Below are 7642 nucleotides of genomic sequence, written 5' to 3' on the forward strand. Positions count from 1 at the left end.
ATCCCTACTAGGATAGATGCAGAATTCAAGGCCAGAAGGGATCTTCAGATCTAGTATGAACTCCTGTGTGTGTCAGGCTGTCAGCACCACCTCTCCACCACCCTCACATTAAACACAGCAGCTGAAATTAGATAAAAGTATTGCAGTCCACAGGAGCCTAAATTATGTATCACATGCTGAGAACAGGGAAATGCTACACCCACAAAATGAGGAATGTGACTCCTCCTTCCCCCTCCCCACAGTCACAGCCAATTTGACCTGAAGGAAAATTTCTTCCTGACCCCACATAGGGCGATCAGTTAGATCCTGAGCATAAGAGCAAGAACTGATCAGCCATGTACAAGAGAAAGAGACTGCTTGATGCTGTGTCAGAGCCCTGGCCCACCTCCATCTGTGGCCATTTTTGATGCTTTCAGAGGAAAGAGATTAAAAAAACAAACTCAAAAAACCCTAGAGTACAGGGAGTGGGGAGGGGAAATCTTTTCCTGATCCCTTCTGGCCAACCAGCTGAAAACCTGCAGTATGAGCTTGTAGCACCATAAGATATAAACCAGACATGAGCCTCAGGACTGCTGCTGACCCATCCCATCACCTGCAACCCTATCGTACACTTGCACTCAAAATTGTCCTCTCTTAAGAACTGTGCCAGAACTTAAGTCCTCTGATGGTTTGAAACTCTTCTAATTTCCACCCTGAATTTGTTTGTGGCCACTTTAAACCTATTTGGTGTTGTCCCTTTACTTAAATAGCTCTTCACCCTCTCTGATATTTACCTGGGGGACCATTGCTGCACACAGGCAAGCTGCATATGGGCCTGATAAATGTATAGAGCACAATCAAATCCACCTTAAAATCATCTTTCTTGAACATGCGTGACCAAAATTGTACACAGTATTCCAGATGAGGTCTCAGCAGAGCCTTGTATAGTGGCATTAATACTTCTCTGTTTCTACTGGAAATGTCTCACCTGATGTACCCTAGGATTGAATCAGTCAAATCACATTGCTGGCTCATAGTCATCCTGTAATCAACCTACACACTCAGATCTCTCTCCACCTCTGTCACTTCCAACTGATGAACCCCCAGCTTATGACAGACATTATTAGACCCAAATTCATGACCTTGCATGTAGTACTATTGAATTCCATCCCAGTTCTGTCACTCCACTATTCATGGTCATCTAGATCTTCCTAATTTACTGTATTCATCTATGGCAAGAAAGTCCCATTCATGTAGTCATAAATAGTTTTGTGCCAAAAAATAAACTTATCTCCATTTTCCCTTAAACTAACAGATATTGAGTCCTAGAGTAAAAAAGTCTTGTCTCAGGAATTGTAGTGGGACATTAACAGGGCAAGGAGCAAGCTATTGCTGTTGAGTAACTCTGGCCTTGGCTACACTTGTGAATTACAGCGCAATAAAGCCGCCCAGAGCGCTGTACGTCACTCGCCGTCCACACTGGCAAGGCACGTACAGCGCTGGGTCTCTGTGGCTACAGCGCTGCCCTATTCCGCCTGCCCGAGAGGAAGAAAGTTTGTTGCGCCGCCGCAGGTGTGCTGCAGCGCCAGTGTGGCCGCCCAATGTGCTCTGATTGGCCTTCAGAAGTATTCCTGAGTAGCCCACAATGCCTGTTCTAGCCACTCTGGTCATCAGTTCAAACTCTACTGCCTGGCCTCAGGTGACCAACCGTCAGACCCGCCCTTTAAATTCTCTGGGAATTTTGAAAAATGCCCTTCCTGTTTGCTCAGCCAGGTGTGGAGTGCTCTCAGTGAATCCTTCCAGGTGACCATGCCTCCACACGCCAGGCAAGCCCCAGTATGGAGCAATGGTGAGGTGCTGGACCTCATCAGTGTTTGGGGGGAAGCTGTCCGGCCCCAGCTGCGCTCCAGCCATAGAAATTACGATACCTTTGGGCAGATATCAACGGCCATGAGGGAAAGGGGCCATGACCGGGATGCTCTGCAGTGCAGGGTTAAAGTGAAGGAGCTGCAAAGCCTGCGAGGCAAACGGCCTCTCGGGTGCTCCCCCCATGACCTGCCAATTCTACAAAGAGCGGGACGCGATACTTGGGGGCGACCCAACCTCCACTCCGAGCACCACCATGGACACTTCAGAGCAGGAGGAGGAGGAAAGCAGGAGTGAGGGTGCTGGGGTGGGGGGAAACACCCTGGAATCCCTAGATGCATGCAGCCAGGAGCTCTTCTCGAGTCAGGAGGAAGGTAGCCAGTCGCAGCAGCCGGTACTAGGTGGAGGACAAACAGAAGAGCAGTTTCCCGGTAAGTGGCTTTTTTTCGGGAAGGAATTTTTTCGGTGCAGGCTGTCTGGGTGAGGAGGGTTAGGGCTGCATGCATGCCTAGGTGCAGAATAGCGCATTGATGTGGTCTATCACATCGCAGTAATCAGCCTCAGTAATCTCTTCTGAAGTCTCATCCGGAACGTGGGCAATGCACTTGCACAGGTTTATTGGGGGTCCTTGTCCCAGTTAGGCCAATGTGTCCGTGCCACTGTGCCATGAGGGATGGGGGGACCATTGCTGCACACAGGCAAGCTGCATATGGGCCAGGGCAGAAGCCGCATTGCAGTAGAAGACCCTCCCTTGCTTCCCAGGTCACCCTCAGCAGTGAGAGATCTTCCAGGATGAACTCCTGTGGAAAATGTGGGGACAGTGTTCAGTATAGGTGCCCCTGCAGCTGTTGGTTCTCCCCAAGGCACAGGTTGGTTCTCCCCAGAGGACAGTACAGCTGTGAAACAATCAGTCCCCCTTGACCCTGTGTTTACTCACCATTTTGGGGCTCCCAGGGGTTATGTGCGCTCGCTTTGGGATGGGAAAATTATGCTATTGTGTAGACTGTGTGCCCTCCTTAAGTTCAGGGGAATCATTACTCTGTCTGGTATAAACAATGCTGCCTCTGTTAAGTGTTGCATTTTGCCTTTACAGATGCAACCTTGAGATCTCAGCCATCCGTGTTATCGCCGGCCGAGAGACTACAAAGACTCAGGAAGAGGCCATGAAAAAGCAAAGAAGACATGCTGCAAGAAATGATGCAGCAATCTCTTAAAGAGAATCAAAAAGCACAGGAGTGGAGGGAGCGCGAACGCAGGATCCGCCAGGAAAACGCAGTGCCCCGGCGGCAAAGCACGGAGCGGCTGATAAGCTTCATGGAGCGCCACGCAGACTCTATCCAAGCGCTCGTAGCCATGAAGGTGGAGCACTACCGCGCCCGGCCCCCGCAGCCATTGTTCCAAAACTCTTTCCCTTGTGCCCCCATGTCACCTCCAACCCACTTTCCCCAACATCCGGGTTCTTATCGCCACCAGCTGCCTCCAACACCTGTAGCTTCACCACCCAGCCCTGAAAACTATGACCCTTACCCACTGCACTCAACCCCCATCCTGATTTATAGCCATCCTGAAGTGCAGCACTCTTTGCACAGCACTCCAGACAGGAAGGCTGAGTATGAGAACAGGACATACGCAAATCTATGATTGAACCGTTCCCCACCCCACCCACTTGCCCTTTCTGTTTCCCAAGCAGTTGTGTTTCTTTTCAATAAATGGATTTTTTGGCTTTGAAAACATTATTACTGCATAAAGTAAAAGATACCTTAGCCCAGGAAAGAAACAGGCACGGCAAGTCAGAACCACTGCACTTCACTCCCGTGCAGGGCACCAGACATTACTGGTGGTTTTCAGCCTTAAATTGCTCCCTCAAGGCATCCCTAATCCTTGCAGCCCCGCGCTGGGCCCCTCTAATAGCCCTGCTCTCTGGCTGTGCAAATTCAGCCTCCAGGTGTTGAACCTCGGAGGTCCATGCCTGAGTGAAGATTTCACCCTTCCCTTCACAAACATTATGGAGGGTACAGCACGCGGATATAACCGCAGGGATGCTGTGTTCGGCCAAGTCCAGCTTCCCATACAGAGATCACCATCGTCCCTTTAAATGACCAAAAGCACACTCCACAGTCATTCGGCACCTGCTCAGCCTGTAGTTGAACCGTGCCTTGCTGCTGTCAAGGCTCCCTCTGTAGGGTTTCATGAGCCACGGCATTAACGGGAAAGCAGGGTTTCCAAGGATCACAGTGGGCATTTTGACTTCTCGTACTGTGATCTTCTGCGCTGGGAAAAGAGTCCCGGCCTGCAGCTTCCTGAACAGGGCAGTGTTCCGAAAGATGCGTGAAATATAGAGAAATACCCAGTTCGATTAACGTATTCGGAGGCTAGGTGCGGTGGTGCCAGAATAGGAATATGCGTCCCATCTATCGCCCCTCCACAGTTAGGGAAACCCATTTGTGCAAAGCCATCCACAATGCCCTGCGCGTTACCCAGAGTCACGGTTCGTCTGAGCAAGCTGCGATTAATGGCCCTGCAAACTTGCATCAACATGAGTCCAACGGTGACTTTCCCACTCCAAACTGGTTCGCAACCGATCGGTAGCTGTCTGGAGTTGCCAGCTTCCAGATGGCAATAGCCACCCGCTTCTCCACCATCATGGCAACTCTCAAGCTCTTGTCCTTGCGCCGCAGGGTGGGAGCGAGCTCCTCACACAGGTCCATGAAAGTGGTTTTCCTCATCCGAAAGTTCTGCAGCCACTGCTCGTCATCCCAGACTTGCATGACAATGTGATTCCCACCACTCAGTGCTAGTTTCCCGAGCCCAAAAGTGCCGTTCCACAGTGCTGAGCATGTCCATGAATGCCACAAGCAATCTCGTGTTGTACTCGTTACGCAACTCGATATCATCATCGGACTCCTCACTGTCACTTTGGATCTTAAGGAATATCTCGACTGCCAAACATGACGTACTGGCGAGACTCGTTAGCATACTCCTCAGCAGTTCGGGCTCCATTTCCCACAGACCGAAACGGAACACAGATCACGCTGCACAGAAACTGTTGAAAGATGGCGCCAAATGTGGATGGAAACACAGGGATTGCTGGGATGCGAAGCGATGCATCACCGGGCATTGGGACAGGACCCAGAATGCCCTGCACCCCACACCCCCTTCCTATAACCCAGAACCCCAAAATGGGAAGAGATGCTCTGTGGGATACCTGTCCATAATGCACCGCTCCCAATGACACTGGAAGTGCCGCAAATGTGGCCATGATAGTGCGCTGGCAACTGCCAATGTGGACAGACTGCAGCGCTTTCCCTACTCAGCTGTACAAAGTCGGGTTTAACTCACAGCGCTGTACATATGCAAGTGTAGCCAAGGCCTCTGTGTTGTAAGAGTCAATAGAGATCAGGTAATCATTATGAATATGGCTGTTATTTCTATGTTGTGTGGTTTATGCCTACAGCATTTTGGCCTATATAAAATAAGTTGTGGTTAGTCTATTTTTCTTTATGGAGAAACATTTTTCTGGCAAGCAGCTTGTGCAGACAGCCCGTGGGAAGAGAAACAAAAACTAGGCTCTTATCTCTTCAGATAGTTCCTCTTGCACACATCTGGGGCATGCTAGGAAGTCATTGTGTGAGAGGCTTCCCCTGCTATTTACCATGCTGCATCTATAGTGTTGTTTAAAAGTATTTGGAGTCCACTGTGGTAAACTGGGTATCTCTGCTGAATGTTGAGTGTTCTTATTTAAGAGGCCTTTTAACAAAAGGTATCTATATATGAATTTTAAAAAATGCATACACACCACAGCCTTATTCATTGAAAGTCACTTTACTGATGTTACAATATGTCAGTAACATTTAAAACCACAGGCATTTGTATTAAATACTCTCATAGAAGTGGTTATTACGATGTTAATAAAACTGCAAGAATTTAGAACCCCAAATTACGAGTTTATTTTATAAAAGCAATGTTTTGTTTAGCTATAGGAAAGCCAGTTTCACTCACTTGAACAGCCCAATGCCTCTAACGTTTGTCAAAAATATCACACTCAAAGCTGCAATGAAAAAATGTGCAGCATTGCTTGTTGGTGTTTGTCAAAATCTGATGTTTCTGTAATGTAGTGTAAGAATTAGGAGGGTTTCAGGTAGCAAAGACAATGATTTGCAAAGTGATTGTTTATGTCCACTTTAACCAGTCCCCAATGGTGAAACTAAGTACTTGTCCACTATGAATGTTTTACTTAAGGGGGTAGCTCCAGAAATTAATAGAGCTTTTTATAGCAACACACAATAAAAATACTAGCACAAAACAAAGCTGGCAGACTCTACTGATATGTACAATGCCAAAAGCTTTTCTGAACGTGGTCATATTGTAAATAGTATTTTCTCCTGCAGTTTAAACAGTCCATAATTTGCTATTTTGGAAAAATAACATTTTGCATCTATGCAATGATTGTAATAAAAAATGAAAAGTACAATATTCTATATAAAACACTAAGTACTGAAACATTTTTTACCCATAAGAAAAAAACAGATCATATACTCATAGTTTGAACCTACAGTAGATTATTCCCTAGCATAAAATACAAAGTTTGTGAGCAGAAATCCTTCTGCTATTACAATATGATATATTAGCACTTACTGTATTACAGCCTTACAGTATTGTATGTTTATCTGCTAGCACCACTATACTTGAAGGTCAGTCAGGCAAATTTACAGGCGTTTCTAACCTGCTTGTAAAAAAATACTCAGCATGCTAAAGCTTGAATACAGTCTTAAGGCCTTGTGTAAGTTTTTAAAAAGAAAACCTTTTAAAGTCATAATAATGCAGAGAAACACAAATAAATTGGTGTCTAGGTTTTGAACTCCTGTAACTAACACCAGCGTTAAAAATGTTACCAGCTGAATTCATACCCCACTCTGACTTCTGAGTCACTCAGCCCTCCCTCCGCAGAGTGTGCTTTTTAGTTGCCTTGTTCTTTGTATTTCCCCTAATCCTCATTTCTCTCTGAATCCCGTGGCAATTCAGGTCTGTCTATACTGCAGAAAAGTTCAGACTGGTTCCGCTAAAGTGACTTTAAAACTGATGGAAGCTGTGGTTTAGATCTGGTTTTGAGAGCTAACAAAGCCCGACTGGCTTAGCTGAATTGGTTTTAAAACCAGGTATAAAGTTTGCCCAGTGTAAGACAGGCCCTTAAAACCCCAACACAGTACAGCATTACTATTTCCTGCCATGGTTTCCAGCACTTGTTCCTGTTACCTGCTTTAAGCAACACAGTTGTGGACTTTTCCCAAATGGTTGTTGAAAACTGTTCTGGAGGCTCAGACTCTATCCCATGGGCCTGAGAAATACTTTTAAAAAGTTCTGTGCTATCCACACAGGCTGACACCAACAGTCACACGAGTCTGGCCAGCAATCCCATATTGCCCAATAGAGGGGATAATGCATGGAAGCTATGCACACTGTGGGGCATCAGCAGCATGTGAGACAATGCATGCTAGGATGTCCTATGGCACACATGGATGGAGGAGCCAAACCTGTAAGGAGGTGTTGGTTAAAATGTCCGATAGTTTTTACAATTTACATGCAGGAATGTCTGTCCACAAACCATGCTCAGCCGACCAAGCAACAAACTGGTTATATATTTGGTTAGAAATTGTAGTGTAGAAGGTCCTACACCAGCAAATGTGGCTATTTCTGGCCTTGATGTTGAAAACAGTTGTTGCACTGGTGTAGATAGCCTCAGATGAGTTAAATTAACACCAGTGGAGATGGGAGGGGAAGGAAAAGGCTTGATATCTAC

This window comes from Lepidochelys olivacea (assembly GCF_965140295.1).
Source record: "Lepidochelys olivacea isolate rLepOli2 genome assembly, chromosome: 2".
In the NCBI taxonomy this organism is placed as follows: domain Eukaryota; kingdom Metazoa; phylum Chordata; order Testudines; family Cheloniidae; genus Lepidochelys; species Lepidochelys olivacea.